We start from the raw sequence: 16,795 nt of genomic DNA, 5'->3' as shown, positions 1-16,795 counted from the left end.
CCGTCTCTACTAAAAGTATAAAAATTAGCTGGGTGTGGTGGTGCATGCCTGTAATCCTAGCTACTCGGGAGGCTGAGGCAGGAGAATCACTAGAACCTGGGAGGTGGAGGTTGCAGTGAGCCGAGATCACACCACTACTCTCCAGCCTGGGCAACAGAGTGAGACTCCATCGCAGAAAAAAACAAAAAAAGATCTATGGCTCTAACTTCTAAATAGTTTGGAAATCTGCTCCTTTACTCATTTTCTACTCCCAAGACCACATTTATCTCTGACCTGGACTTCAGCAATCTCCTGTTATCTCTATTCCAGGCTTGTTCCCACCTCCAATTCATTTTTTACTCTAAAGCCAGGGAGAAAATTTGAAATATAATGTCGATGTTATTTTTCTATGGTTCAAATCTTCAAGAGCTCCCAGAATAAAGCTGGAATTTTTTAACGTGGAAACATTTTCTGCCTCCCACTCCCTACTTTTTCCATCTTGTTGCTCACTATTCCCACCTTGAATTTTATGATTCAGACACGGAGAAGTACTGCTAGTTTCCCTAATTTGCTTTGTTGTTTCACCTGCTTAGGTATTTCTCCAAACTATTCAGTCTGCCCACACATAAATCACCTAATAATTCCTCCTCGTCCTCCGGCCTCAGATTAGAGATCACACTCTCCAGGAAGCCTTTCCCAACCTTCCCAGTGTCCAGGTTAGGTGTTCCTTCCACATGCTACTATCACTCTGTACTTTCCCTCTCAGTCTAATTGTCTCTAAAATTGTCTAAATCCTACACTAGGTTATTAACCCTGTGAGATTAGGGGTCATTGCTGACTTATTCAGAATTCTATCCCCAAGTCTAATAGTTCCTGATGAATAATTGGTGCCCAATTAATATGAGTAAAGAGTAAATAAGAGTTCCTAGAATAGGCGGGGCATGTTGGCTCATGCCTGTAATCCCAGAACTTTGGGAAGCTGAGGCTGGCAGATCATGAGGTCAGAAGTTCAAGACCAGCTTGGACAACATAGTGAAACCCCATCTATACTAACACATGCACACGAATGTTCATTGCGGCATAGTTTACAATAGCAAAGACCTGGAACCAACCCAAATGCCCATCGATGATAGACTGGACAGGGAAAATATGGCACATATACACCATGGAATATTATGCAGCCATCAAAAATGATGAGTTCGTGTCCTTTGTAGGGACATGGATGAAACTGGAAGCCATCATTCTCAGCAAACTGACACAGGAGCAGAAAATCAAACACTGCATGTTTTCACCCATAGGCGGGTGTTGAACAATGAGAACACATGGACACAGGGAGGGGAGCACTACACACTGGGGTCTGTTGGAGGGAAATGGGGGGCAGTGGGGAATGGGGAGTTGGGGGGATGGCATGGGGAGAAATGCCAGATATAGGTGAGGGGGAGTAAGGCAGCAAATCACGCTGCCATGTGTGTACCTATGCAACAATCTTGCATGTTCTTCACATGTACCCCAAAACCTAAAATGCAATTTAAAAAAATGTAAAAAAAAAAAAAGAATACAAAAATTAGCCAGGCACCATGGCGCATGCCTATAGTCCCAGCTACTTGGGAGGCTGAGGCAGGAGAATCCCTTGAACCCAGGAGGTGGAGGTTGCAGTAGCCGAGATCGCACCACTGCAGTCCAGCTTGGGCAACAGAGCAAGACTTCATCTCAAGAAAAAAAAAAAAAAAAAAAGACTTACCAGAATAAAGACATAGAAAATAGAGACGAGTGTTCTAATTTATTGTTTTCTTTACTTTGTTAGATTGAGAACATTTAAAATGGACCAAAATTCCTCAATTATACTCCTTAGAGACCATGTGGGATAGGTAGTAGTCACCTCCCTAACATTCTATCTATCTCCCATTGATTAGTAATTCTTGGTTTGGGTAGAATTGATCCTCCCACCCCAGCAGTGGTTGATCGAAGGCAATCAGAGTAATTCTTCCTCCTTAACACAGAAATGTGTTATCAATCTCCTTGATTTAGGCCTAGGTACAAAACCCAGGCCTAAATTAAGGAGATTCCCTTGGCATGAGTGATTAATTCATGTATGTTCCAATCACAGGGAAGCTCAAGGCCCTTTCCCCATGGATATTGATTGGTAGCCAATGGAGAAAGCAATGTGAGAACAAAACCACCACAAGGCAGGTTGGGAGAGACAGTCCTTCATGAGTCTCTAGTACATCTATATGTCTTTCTGTGTGTGCCGGAATGCAAAATCCTGACGCCTTTTTTTTCTTGAGCTATTTCTCGGGATTACGTTTACAGCAAGCAGCCTTGAGAAAAAATTTAATATCTCATTCTGAAACAAACAGCAGATTTGCTAATTCATTATTATAAAAGTGATGAATTCTCTAAGCTTAGTGCCCCCTAGCTATGATAAAAACCCACTGTGTGCGTAGCGTCCACCTGGGTCATATTGTGTCACCCTTATGGGGCTTGGGGGCAAGGTGAACTGATGCAAACATGCTGATGTTTCTGCTGCTTGCAGAGCCCTGAGTAATAAAGTTCTTTGTCTCTGACCCAGAAGTTTCATGTGTTCTTCCAGCACCTTTAAAATAGTAACAAGCTAATTTAGTAGCCTGTAAAGATAGTAAAATGAAATCCCAGACCCAACAGTGTGAAACTGAGAAATGAGTAGAAAAATGAAACCAGAGCCCTGATCAAAGAGCACATAAGCCTGCCTCCTTTTATTTTATTTGGGTTTTAGGAATAAAAGCAAGAGCAAAAAAAAATCTATTTTCTAAATTAAAAAATGGCTAAAGTCATGTTGACAATGGTCTTCTAGGACTAACTCCAATTCTATGCCATTTAAATGATTTAACAATGTACCAGATACTTCATCTTATACTACCATTTATTCATTCACTCAAGTAATGATTTATTTAACAAATAATACCTATTCTGTCTTTCCCCATTTTGATAGCACTGTAAGATTTCTGGGTCTAACATGAACTGAGAGAGCACATTATGAAACACATAGATTCCATTAGGAATGACTTATTCTACAATAATTTCATATTGGCTACCTATGCCTGGCTTGTGCCCCTTTTTTATTTTCCTAATTCAGTTTTCACTCAACATCATTACTTTCCATTTTGAGCTAATGTCTATGACTGCTTCCTAATTATTCAAAGAACTAGAAGTTACTCTTCGTTGTGAATAAAATGGTAAAAATTTTTGGAGAAAAATGAAGCATGATAGCAAGGAAGTAAACATTATTATAAAATTATGTGAAATTTAAAATGGCTAAACCAGGAAAGGTGCATCATGATTTTAATATGTAAAGCAAGCCTAAGTCTTCCTGTCCTTTTGGGACATCAAATCTGTTGGGAAAAGCAGCAAAGGAGAAAGGACTTACAGAGTGCCTACATAAATTGGTTATGAGTAACATATAAACAAGGAACAACAAACTGCGGAAGGCCACAGGAGGCCTCTGAGGAGGAAGGCATCTCCATGCCTCATGTTCCCGTGCAGGGTGACCTAGGCTCTGTTACCATAAACACTGTGCTCAAGGATGTAAAACCCCTTCATAGCACTATGACATAGCCAGACTTGTAGGCTCCTTGTAAGGCTTGAGTTCCGTCAGCTGTACATAGATAATAAGATAAAGATAACCACATGTTCTTGTTTTGTGAAACTTCCAAACCACCACTGTTATCAATCCTTAGGATAACACACCAGTTCCGGCCACTGATGCACTTCTGGCTCACTGATTCACTCCACCATCACTCCACTCTTACCCTGTAGATCAAAGTGATTGTAATCAATAAATAGAGTGGATGATTAGAGCTCAGGGCCTTCACTGCCTCCTCCAGAGTAATAAGTGATGGCCTCCTGGTCCCACTGTCTCTCTTAATCTGTCTTTTTCTCATTCCTTTGTTGCCACTGAACTCGGGGTACCCATGGGTGATATAGGGCTGGCTCCCTACATTCTGGTGCCCAATGTGTGGCTCATGGATCCCTACATTCTGGCACCCAATGTGTGGGGCTCCTGGGTTCCCTACAAAATCTTCTTGCTTATTAAAAGGCCTTTAAAATTTAAAAAAAGGAAGAAAAAAAAGCTAGCAGGCATCTTACAGCATTAGCTAATATATTTATGTGAGTGCAGTTTGAATGACCCGACAAGTGAAAACTGCATATATTAAAGCCCCCTGAGAGTACAGGTCTATTATAAGTTTCATTTTCAAAAAGTATGCTTTATAAAGGTGTGTGTGTGTGTGTGTGTGTGTGCATGTGTAAGTGTGTGTGTACACATATTTTAGGACAATGAAGATGAGATAAATAAACATATTAGGCATTTTATTTTTCCAAAAGATTGAAGGGCATTTGTCTGTGTCAAGGAATGAAATGGCCATGTTGATCCAATGTCTAAGTGATTGTAGTTTTGCTACTTTATGTTTTTAGTAATAAATATTGCATAGTTTACATTTTAAGTAATACTGAATTATCTGAAACATCAGAAAGAACAAAGATAATTTTTAAGGAAAAATGTAATGTCAATGAATTATTAAAAATGAAATTTAAATGATAGCTTCTATATTTTTAAACACACCAAATCATTTTTTTCATGGGTTGTGATTATTTGGAACTGTTGCTACATTATACCCCCCAAAATCAGTGTTAAATTTGGAGCTTTGAAATAATGTATTTTGTTGTTGTTTTATTTCCCCCAATTAAAAAAAGAAGTGACTGACAACAATAAGAAGTAACATTATGTACATGGGAAAAAATTGTATCCCAGACAAAGACAGCAAGGTCTTTAAAATGCTAATTGTTAACCTCTGAAGGAAACACGCTGGTTAGAATTAATCGCAGATAAGAGAACATTATCATAAGTGCTAAATATATAGAGAGACAGATGATCAACAGGATAGATAAACACTTGAAGACCAATATTGAATAGTTATTCAACTCTCTGATTATTGGCGAATCACGCATTCATCATGTGCTGGCCACGCTAGGGCCTGATGTAACTGGAATACTTCTGTGGTTTCCTGGAATGAAATGCACGCCCCTCCATGAAAAGCTATCTGAGCAGGTGAGGTGGTGCTCTGCAGCATTCCAGCGAGGGAGAGAATGAGCAGTGTGAAAGAAGACGCCCTCAGGCCCTCCCAAAAACATTTTCCCTGCGTTCCGTGTGCCCTCTCTCACTTGGAAACCGAACATGGCTTGGGGAGAAACTACCACTGCTGCTACCGCCAGTGATTTAAAGTTCTGCCATAGAGGTTCGCAGTCATAAGTGGACATTCCCCAGCAACTCTTACTTTTACACAAAGCCCAGAGCTGTTGACTTGCTCCCACTCAGGGCGTAAGAAAGTGTATGACTGTGTGAGGGCTCCATGACAAACACCACAGATTGGATGGCCTAAGCAACGGAAGTTTATTCTTTCACATTTGGGGGCTGGAAATCGAGATCAAGGTGTCAGCAGGGTTGGTTTCTTCTGAAGCCCCACTCCTTGGCTTGTGGACAGTCACTTCCCTCTGTCTTCACGTGGCCTCACCTCTGGACATGTCTATCTCTTCATCTCCTCTTCTTGTAAGGACACCAGTCATATTGGATTAGGGCCCACCCTACAGGCCTCATTTTAATTTAATTATCTCTTTAAAGACCTTTTCACAAACACAGTCACATGCTGTTTTTACTAATAAATATTGTTTTACATTTTAAGTAATATGGAATTACCTGAAACATCGGAAAGAGTAAAGATAATTTTTAAGGGAAAATGTAATGTCAATGAATTACTGAAAATAAGATTTAAATGGTAGCTTCTATAATTTTAAATAAGCAAAATCATTTTTTCATGGGTCATGTTATTTGGAACTTCCATTAAATTATACCCCCCAAAATCAGTGTTAAAATTTGGTGCTTTGAGGTACTAGGGATTAGGTCTTCAACATATGAAGTTGGGGGGATGTAATTCCCCCCATAATGGAAGGCACAGCATACAAATTGCCAAACTCCCTGTTAGTTTCTTTCCAATACACAAAATATATAAAATGTACATGACAGAATAATTTTCCAAATTTTGATCATTTTGTTGATCCTTCAGATTTTCTCCTTCTTCTTATCAGAGGAAGTAGCCAGACCCTTACCATTTCCTCACCTCAGGGAGTTTTGCTGAGCAGGAAAAGAAGGTGGTAACAGTGATTCCCGGTTTTGTAAGGCCTAACCTTCAATGATAATGCGAGGATTCTCAGAGAGAGAGGAAAGAAAGGGGAGAACCATTGAGAGAAGTAAGGAGGGATTCAGTCCTGACCGGGATGATCTGCTACGCCTGTGTCTCTCAAGCAGTGCGGACCACCTCGCTGCTGACAGGGAGCAGGCCTCAGAGGCAAACGGCGGCAGGTGTAGCAGGAAATCAGAGATCTGGAGAGACCGATGGGGTTGCAGGAGGATTTTATTTAAAGTTATTGTTGGCTCAGCGGAATCACTTCTTAATTCTGAGCAAAGTACAAAGAAAATGGGGTGCCTTTTATGCACCTAGTTGGTACAGGATGACAAAGCCGGAAGCAGGTTTTACAGAAGCCAGAACAGAGTTCATTAACTTGTGACCTGTTTTCTTTACATTTGAAAAGTAACATTTTGAGAAACACATGCTGCAGTCTTGAGCCTGTCCGCTTTGTGACCTTGCAGCTGGTGAGCAAGAAATACAGGAACTTTTAGATGCCTGGGAACCTTGCTAAGAATGTGGGGAGGATAGATAAGGTTAGATGGTTTGCAGGGAGGCAGTTAACATTCTGCCTTAGACAGAGCTGGGGAGGTATTACATTAAACAGCACACAACATCGCAAAATTTATTTTATTATATAGCAACTACACACTGTAAAGTTTTGTTTTACTGTTATTGCTATTATTTAATCCCCTTCTTCATAGGGTCTCAGGAAGGAGGCCGGATATCAAGGGCAGGGCTGCCAATGCCACCAACATTCTTCAGCCACATGAATGTCACAAAAGCTGCAGTTAGGTACCTGACTGCCAGCCGAGACCACAGACAGTTCAGTGACCAATAAGGACAAATGATTGATGACCTGCTGCTCTATTGAATCACAAGACCTTGCAGCCCCTGGTGTTTTAGTCTGTTCAGACTGCCATAACAGAATATCACACACTGCACGATTTAAACCACAAAAATGTATTTCCCAGAGGTCTGGCAGCTGGGAAGTCCAAGATCAAAGTGCTGCCAGGTCCAGTGTCTGTGGAGGGCCCTGTTCCTGGCTTGTAAATGACTGTCTTCTCATTGTATCCTCACATAGCAGAAACACACAGAAAGGTCATCTCTCTTGTGCCTCTCTTCTTACAAGGACACTAATCCATTCACAAGGGCTCTACCCTCATGAGCTAGTTACCTACCAAAGTCCCCACTTCCAAATGTACACTGGGGATTTAGAATTCAACATATGAATTTCAGGAGAGACAAAAGCATTCAGTCCATAGAGCCTGGGGAAGAAGGGGCCCTAACCATATCTGAATCGGCGCTTCCACCAACTCAGTGAGATGGGGAACTAGAGTTGGAGTAAATTGATTTAAATGATAAGATAATATTCTTTTTGTTTTATTTATTTGTTAACTTTATTTTAGGTTCAGGGGTACATGTACAAGTTTATTATACAGGTAAATTGCATGTCACGGGGTTTGTGCACAGATTATTTTGTCACCCAGCTAATAAGCATAGTACATAGGTCGTTTTTCAGTCCTCATCTTCCCCCTACCATCCACCCTCAAGTAGGTTCTGATGTCTATTGTTCCCCTTTTTGTGTCAATATGTACTCAAAGTTTAGCTCCCACTTGTAAATAAGAACATGTGATATTTGGTTTTCTGTTCCTGTGTTAGGTTGCTGAGAATAATGGCCTCCAGCTCCATCCCTGTTGCTACAAATGACATAATCTCATTTTTATGGCTGCATAGTATTCCTTTTTGTATATGTACCCTACTTTTTAATCCAGTCTAATGTTGATGGGCATTTAGGTTGATTCCGTGTCTTTGCTATTGTGCATAGTGCTGCAATGAACATTCACATGCATGTGTCTTTATGGTACAACAATTTATATTCCTTTGGATATATACCCAATAATGGAATTGCTGGGCTGAATGCTATTAATGTTTTAAGTTTTTTGAGTCATTGCCACACTGCTTTTCACAATGTCTGGACTAATTTCCATTCCCACCAGCGGTGTGTAAGTGTTTGCTATTCTTCACAACCTCACCAGGATCTGCTATTTTTTTGACTTTTTAGTAATAGCCATTCTGACTGGTGTGAGAAAGTATCTCATTATGGTGTTAATTTGTATGTGTCTAATGATCAATGATGTTGATGTTTTCATATGCTTGTTGGCGGCATGTATGTCTTCTTTTGAAAATTGTCTGTTCATGTCCGCTGCCTACTTTTTAATGGGGTTGTTCGGTTTTTGCATATAAATTTGTTTAAGTCCCTTATGATTCTTATTAGAACTTTGTCAGATGCACAGTTTGCAAATATTTTCTCCCTTTCTGTAGGTTGTCTGTTTACTCTCTTAATAGCTTATTTTGCTGTGCAGAAGCTCTTTGGTTTACCTGGGTCCCATTTGTCAATTTTTGTTTTTGTAAAACTGCTTTTGCTATCTTCCTCATGAAATTTGCCTGGTCCTATGTCCAGAAAGGTATTTCCTAGGTTATCTTCCAGGGTTTTTATAATTTCAGGTTTGATATTTAAGACTTTAATCCATCTTGAGTTGATTTTTGTATATGGTATAAGGAAGGGGTAAAAAAAATATTCTTGAGCTAACTAAAAACACATTTATATGCTTTTAAGTTTATAGTTTATTCATTCAATCATTTGAAAAGTATCTGAAGGCCAGGTGCAATGGCTTCCTGTAGTCCCAGCATTTTGGGAGGCTGAGGCAGGAGGGTCACTTAGGCCCAGGATTTCAAGACCAGGCTGGGTAACATAAGGAGAACTTATCTCTACAAAAATAAAATAAAATTTAATTAGCTAGGCATAGTGAGCATAGTGGCATGTATCTATAGTCCCAGGTACTCAAGAGGCTGAGGTTGGAGGATTGCTTGAGCCTAGGAGGTCAAGGCTGCAGTGAACCATGATCATGCCACTGCACTCCAGCCTTGGCAACAAAGCAAGATGAGGGAGGAGGAAGGGAGGGAGGGAGGGAGGAAAGAAGGAAGGAAGGAAGGAAGTAAGTAAGGAAGGAAGGAAGGAAGGGAGAAACAGAGAGAAAGAAAGAAAAAGAGAAAAAGAAAGGAAGAAAAAGAAAGAAAAGGAAGAATGAAAGAAAGAAAGAGAGAAAGGAAGAAAAGAAAGGAAAGAAGAGAAAGAGAGAGAAACAAAGAAAGAAAAAAGGAAGGAAAGAAAGGAAAGAAGAGAAAGAGAGAGAAACAAAGAAAGAAAAAAGGAAGGAAAGAAAGAAAGACTGAAATAAAGGAAGGAAGTGGGGAGGGAGGGAGGCAAGGAAGGGAGGGAGGGAAGGAATCTGAACAAATAAATGCTGGTTACTGTTCTAAGTTCAGAGTCACAGAGGAAAGATGCCTCCTCCCTTACAGACTACATTTTACTGGAGAAGCTAGACAATAAATAAGCAAATAAAAGAGTTTCAGAGAGAAATAAGGGTTAACAAAGAAATAAAGCAGAGTGATATGGCAGAGAGTGATGGGAGTAATACAACACATAAGGTGATCAAAAACCCCTCCCTGAGCTGGGACACAAAACTGACAAGGAGACAATTATTTGAAAAGCAGGAAGAGTGAGAAGCAGGACAAAAACATGCTTTGTCAACACCAAGAACAGATGAAGACCAGTGCAATTGAAGTGCAGTGGATTCCTACCTATTACCAGGGAACAATTTAATAGGACACTGATGAAGCTGAAGCCTCTTGCACCCTCACTTTCAGAATCCTTTGAAGGAACTGAAGGACCCCAGCATGTGTTCACATGTTCATATGCCTTTGTAAAATCTGCCAAAGTAAAATACTTAAACCAAATTTGGTTAAGATTGTTGTCAACTTCAACTTCTTCTCATGGTACCAGAGTAGCCTTGAGCATTTTTGGAATCCAAGCTAAGCGAAAATGAGTTGAGGATTTGTTCAGTTTGGGTTTAGTGGAATATATGTATGTGGTTTAAAATGGCATTCATGTAAATTTATTGCCACTGCCCAGTGAAGGAATGAACAGCTCCCAGGCATCCTTCTACCATGTGTTGTGCCAATTCACCCAGCATGGAAACATGAAAGGGCAGAGGTTTACCACGACACCAACACATTGTAAGATGCTGACTCTGCAAGTATTTCGATAGTGGAGGAGAAATGAAAGTTGACATGTAAAGAGCCAGAAGCTAGTCTTTGGAAAACTCTTATAAAATCATAAAAAATAAAAACTGCCAGTGAAGAATTCGTTTCTTATTAAGGTGTAGTCAAATACGAGGAATTCCCTTTTCAGGAATATGCTAGGTAATGCAAGCACACACAATCATAATCACATCATACATTTTTATGGATATCATGAGAAATATAATTTATCAAAATTCCTATATTTTGGGGCACAAACCTGCAGCCATGTTGCAGTGATGACATCCATACAGGAAGCTGTGTGTTGTATAATTCAATGATCAATAATAAAAAACTAATTGTGATAAACCATGCTAGAGGTTAATGTAAACTATGATATTACAATATAAAAAATCAGAGTACTCAACCAAAAAAAAGAGAAAAAAGTATGTAAAATGTTTAATAAATATACTGTTATTCCAATCTAAATGCCCATCAATGATAAACTAAAGAAAGAAAATATGATACATATACACCATGGAATACTATGCAGCCATAAAAAGGAATGATATCATATCTTTTGCAGACACATGGATGGAGCTGGAAACCATTACCTCCACAAACTAACACAGGAACAGAAAACCAAATACCGCATGTTCTCACTTAGAAGTGGGAGCTGAATAATGAAAACACATGGGCACAGGGTGGGGAACAACAGACACTGGGGCCTGTCCGGTGGGGCATGGGAAGAGAGAGAGCTTCAGGAAGAATAGCTTATGGATGTTCTGCTTAATACCTGGGTGATGGGATGATCCGTGCAGCAAAGCACCATGGCACATGTTTACATAAGTAATAAACCTGCACATCCTGCACATGTACCCCCAAATTTAAAATAAAAGTTGAAAAAAAATACTGTTATTTACCTGGGTTTTGTGTATTTTTGTAGCATTGTGTGTTTGTCGTATTTATATTTTTAAAAACTTGAAATTTTGTTTTTTTTCTCATTCTAAATAAATATCCAGTTTCATGTCTAATTTTATAATTATAATTTGTATTTTTGTATTATTTTTCTTAAAAGGCCTCCACACTTGCCATTGAATTGTTACAGGTTAGACCCCACAAAGCCTCTATCTACTCCTGCCTGGTTTATTTACAGCAAGGAAATCCACAGCAGGGAGAAAAGGCAACAAAACTTATCCAGCTATAAAAAAGAGCCATGGGTCAGTCACAGGGCTAGTTTCAGATATATCAGAAGCACAATTGTATTGCATGGTGTCTGCTGGTTTTAGTTTTAGTTTATTTTGATTTTTTAAAATAGATGTCACATAAATTAGGGGATAATTTTGCCTTGTAATGGGGATTAATTTGTGTAATTTTTTCCATAAATAAAATCAATAGTCTTTAGATTGTTATAATTTATTTGGCCCTTGTCTGACCTTTTAATTTTCCACCTCACTCTTCCTATCCCATCTCTTACTTCACAGCTTTACAAGGTGAATTAAAATGCCTGCTTTGCCCTTAGGCTTCTGGAAGCTAATAATATTAAAAATAAATACATTTACATTTATAAAGTCAAATGAATATTTAAACAGTTATAATAGTAGTATTTAAAATGCCTAATAACATCACATTACCAGACTTCAAATTATACTACAAGGCTATAGTAGCCAAAACAGCATAGTAGTGGTATAAAATTAGACACATAGATCAATAGAATAGAAAAGAGAACCCAGAAATAAAGCTACATATTTATAACTGACTGATCTTTGACCAAATAAACAAGAACTTATACTAGGAAAAGGACGCTCTTTTTAATAAATAGTGCTGGGAAAACTGGATTGCCATATGCAGAAGAATGAGACTGGATTCTCTCTCACCATATACAAAAATCAACTCAAGGTGAATTAAAAACCTGAAACTATAAAAATACAGAAGAAAATCTAGGAAAAAAATCTCTTCTGAATATTAGGCTAGGCAAAGAATTCATTACTGAGACTTCAAAAGCACAGGCAACAAAAACAAAAATAGACAAATGGGACTTCATTCAACTAAAAAGCTTCTGCACAGCAAAAGAAATAAAGTGAACAGACAACCTGTGGAATGGGAGAAAATATTGGCAAACTACGCATCCAACAAAGGACTAATATTTAGAACCCACAAGGAACACAACTCAAAAACAACAGCAAATAATAGTAGTAATCCCATTTAAAAATGGGCAAAGGATATGAATAGACATTTTTCAAGAGAAGACATACAGATAGCCAATAGGCATATAAAAAATGCTACATATCACCGTTCATCAGAGAAATACAAATTAAAGCCACAATACGATATCATTTACACTAATCAGAATGGCTATTAATAAAAAGACAAAAAAAAAAAGAGAAACACTTATCCACTGTTGGTGGGAATGTAAATTAGTACAACCTCTGTGGAAAACAGTATGGAGATTTCTCAAAGAACTAAAATTAGAACTACTATTTGATCCAGCAGTCCCACTACTTAGTATCTACTCAAAGGAAAAGAAATCATTATATCAAAAAGATACCTGCACTGGTGTGTTTGTTGCAGCACTATTCACAATAGCAAGCATATGAAAGCAACCTAAGTGTCCTTTCATGGATGATTGGAATGACTAGAGAAAGAAAAGTGGTGTCTGTGTATGTGTGTAGGGGGGGCAGTGTGTATACACACACAATGGAATACTATTGAGCCATAAAAAAGAGTAAAATGATGTCTTTTACAGCAACATGGATGGAAGTGGAGGCCATTTTCTTAAGTGAAACAACTCAGAAAGACAAATGCTGCATGTTCTCACTTGTAAGTGGGAGCTAAATAATGTGTACACATGGACATAGTGTGGAATGATAGATAATGCAAACTCAAAAGGCAGGCAGGGTGTGAGGGGGAGGATGAACGATGAGAAATTACTTAATAGGTATGTCACCAGGAAAAGGGGTATGATCCAGATCCCAAGAGAGAGTTCTTGGATCTCATGCAGGAAGGAATTCAAGGTGTCTCAGAGTGCAATGAGGAAAGATAGTTTACTGAAAGCTACTAAGATACAGAGTATGGTGTCCTCAGAAAGCAAGAGGAGGAATGCCTGGTCTTTTGTTTTTCTTATGTAGAAGTCTTATCTACATGAAAGCTAAACTACCTCTATGTGTGAGTGGGCTGGCAGCATAGCAATATTTATTATTTTGCTAACTTAAAGAAAATTATTCTTGTCATTTTAACGCATAAGTACATTAAAGCATGACCATAATCATTTTTAAAACATGCATTGTTATGCAATATCAGGGCATCTGGACATTTTTTTTGTTGTCATAGGAGTTTGTCTTTGCAGTTATTATTAAGCTGCTTTTTAGCCATGAACATCTTATGACAATTGGTTGTGACTGGCAAGGAATGTGCCTTGCTTGTTTTAAGATGAAGTTGATTTTTAAAAAGTGTCACCCTGGCTCTCCCATGTGCCTGTTTCCCTAACAGATACAATGGATGTTGTTCAGATGATGGGTACCTTAAAAACCCTGACTTCGCCACTGCGCAATCTCTGCATACAACAAAATTACACTTGTACCCCATTCATTTATGCAAAGAAAAAAATGCCTAATAAGTAAAATAAATAATGCCAATGGATTCCTGAGTGAAGCTTTATATTAGAGCCACATTTTCTTAAATTGGGAATCACTTTTAACATATTAAGGCAAAAGCATGATACAAATTGCTACGTTTATTGCACTGAAACATGTTTTCCAGACTAAACCATATTGTACTCTCAACAAGTCACAGGCTTGCTATCTACTCTGCCTTCAGAAACCTGCTTTGACCCAGTCATTTACTTAACAACTGTTTATTATCTATTTCAGGCACTGTCCTAGGCACAAGGGATACAGAAATTAACAAGTCAGACAAGGTCTAAATCTCCTACAAGCACATATTCCAGTAGGCAGAACAGAGGAAAAATACAAATAACCCTATGTTTTGTCACATGGTGGCAAATGCTATGAAGAAAAATAAAGATGTGGTTTGTGCAGAATCTGGAAAAAATTATTTTGAAAAAGGAAAAGAGGCTGGGCACTGTGGGTTACACCTGTAATTCCAGCACTTTGGGAGACTGAGGTGGGTGGATCACTTGAGGTCAGGAGTTTGAGCCACCCTAACCAACATGGTAAAACCCGTCTCTACTAAAAATACAAAAATTAGCTCAGTGTGGTGGTGCACACCTGTAATCCCAACTACTAGGGAGGCTGAGACAGGGAGAATCGATTGAACCTGGGAGGTAGAGGTTGCAGTGAGCCGAGATTGTACCACTGCACTCCAGCCTGAATGACAGAGCGAGACTCCATCTCAAAGGAAAAAAAAAAAAAAGAAAGAAAAGAAAATGAAAGATATATGAAGGTGTGGGGAGGGATGTAGTATAGGAAGGTTGGCTACTCCAAGGAAAGCTATCTGTTATGTGGAGGTGATATTTGACCTGTTTGGTGTTGATGTAGTATTAGTAGTTGTTACAGATTTAAATCATAAAAATATTTTGACCAAACAAGATGCTAGGCATATATTATTTCCAGAGGCAGCACAGGTAGGTATGAGAGGCAAGGTTTGGCATGAATTCAAACCCAATTTCTGTACAGTCTTGGGTGTCACTTGTCTTTCTTAACCTTCGTATTCTCCTCTTTTGAGCTTGCTGTGGGTGATAAATAAGATTTTTAAACATCTGCTTTTTTAAATCTTTACGTTCTGGGATACATGTGCAGGATGTGCAGATTTGTTACATTGGTAAACATGTGCCATGGTGGTTTGCTGCATCTATCAACCCCTTACCTAGGTATTAAGTCCTGCATGCTTTGGCTATTTATCCTGATGTTCTCCTTCCCCAATACCCCCTACAGCCAAATGGTGATTATTAAAAAGTCAAGAAACAACAGATGCTGGCATGGCTGTAGAGAAATAGGAAGGCTTTTACACTGTTGGTGGGAATGTAAATTAGTTCAACCATTGTGGAAGACAGTGTGGCAATTCCTCAGAGATCTAGAAACAGAAATATCATTTGACCCAGCAATCCCCTTACTAGGTATATACCCAGAGGAATATGAATCATCCTATTATAAAGAAACATGCATGTGTGTGTTCATTGCAGCACTGTTCACAATAGCAAAGACATGGAATCAACCTAAATGCCCATTAGTGATAGACTGAATAAATAACATGTGGAACATCTGCTTTTTAAACAAGTGCCTAACAATATAACAACTGCTTAATAAATCTGTCCTTAAACCCTCCCTTTGCTATCTCCAATGGTCCTCTGGGTGGAAACAAAGCTGCCTCTGAAGACAGAAGGATCCCAAGCTAAAAACTGAGAGTTTCTGGAAGGAAATTACTTTTTCTTGTGGGCTAGTATAGCAGGTTTCCCGCAAAAGTGAAGAATTTCCAAGAAAATTGCTAATTATTACAAGGCAGCCAGCAAGCACTGGCAAGCAGAGTAAAACAGCCACCACTGAGTTTGAAGAATAAGTGTGCAGCTGACCAGATTTCATTACCCCTCACAACACTGTAGCAGGCTTTGGAATTAGGCTTGAGTCTGCCAATAGATCAGGAGAGTCAATGCTCACACTGTGCTGGAATACTGGAGGTATCTTGTTTATTTCTGTCATTATTGTTGTTATTTTGTAGTGACATAACTTTTTCACTCAGAGTGATTTCTCATTCACTTGTAGGTTTCTCACGGAACCACGAATTTGTAGAAACATCATCATACCTTTGAAAAGAATTATGAAATGAGCCAGGTAACCATGGCTGGGATTTCATTTCAGTTCTCTTAATCCCCAGCATTTAGAATGGTGCCTGAAATCTACTAGGAGCTCAAAAATATTTGCTGACAAATCAGCTGTCCTATCTCCCAGTTGTGAGTATTTTCCACTGTATTGTATATCCAGGCTTAGTGAAATTGCTAAACCAGATAGAAACTTGGGAGTGTTTTTTTCTACCCTTCAACTAGAGGAACCTCTTGAACTTCCAACATGGCCAGTGAACAAATTTTATAGGCCCCAGGCTTTGAGTTAACTGAAAGCAATCACGGCCCCTCAGTGAACATGCATGAAATGAAATTGCACAGAATCAAACTGAATTAAATGGAAACACCAAATGCAGGCTTTAATGAACATAGTAAACCTGGTTTAAATTTTATATGTCCAGATTTCAACTTTTATTGACCAACAAGTAGAGTGACAGAAAGCAGTAATTCTTACATTTGTAAAAATCATTTTCTTTTTGCAATCCTAAAGGGCTTATAAACATTAAGCCCCACCAAGTGTCATTTGCTAAACTTTCTGGGAAGAGAGGACACAGGCAGCCAGACAAGGACATCTCCTGAGGTCATGCTGGAATCAGTGGGAAAGCAAGCCAGACCCTTAAGTCTCTCTGCCCACATCAGTGGCACATAGGAAAAGGTAAAAGGAGGTCACTTAAGCCATTTTCCTAGCAACATATTCAGGGTATTTTCCTGTATTTTGTTTTCT

Source organism: Cebus imitator, unplaced genomic scaffold (assembly GCF_001604975.1).
Source record: "Cebus imitator isolate Cc_AM_T3 unplaced genomic scaffold, Cebus_imitator-1.0 Scaffold17, whole genome shotgun sequence".
In the NCBI taxonomy this organism is placed as follows: domain Eukaryota; kingdom Metazoa; phylum Chordata; class Mammalia; order Primates; family Cebidae; genus Cebus; species Cebus imitator.
The sequence above is the reverse complement of the archived record's forward strand: the minus strand, read 5'-3'. Positions refer to the sequence as shown.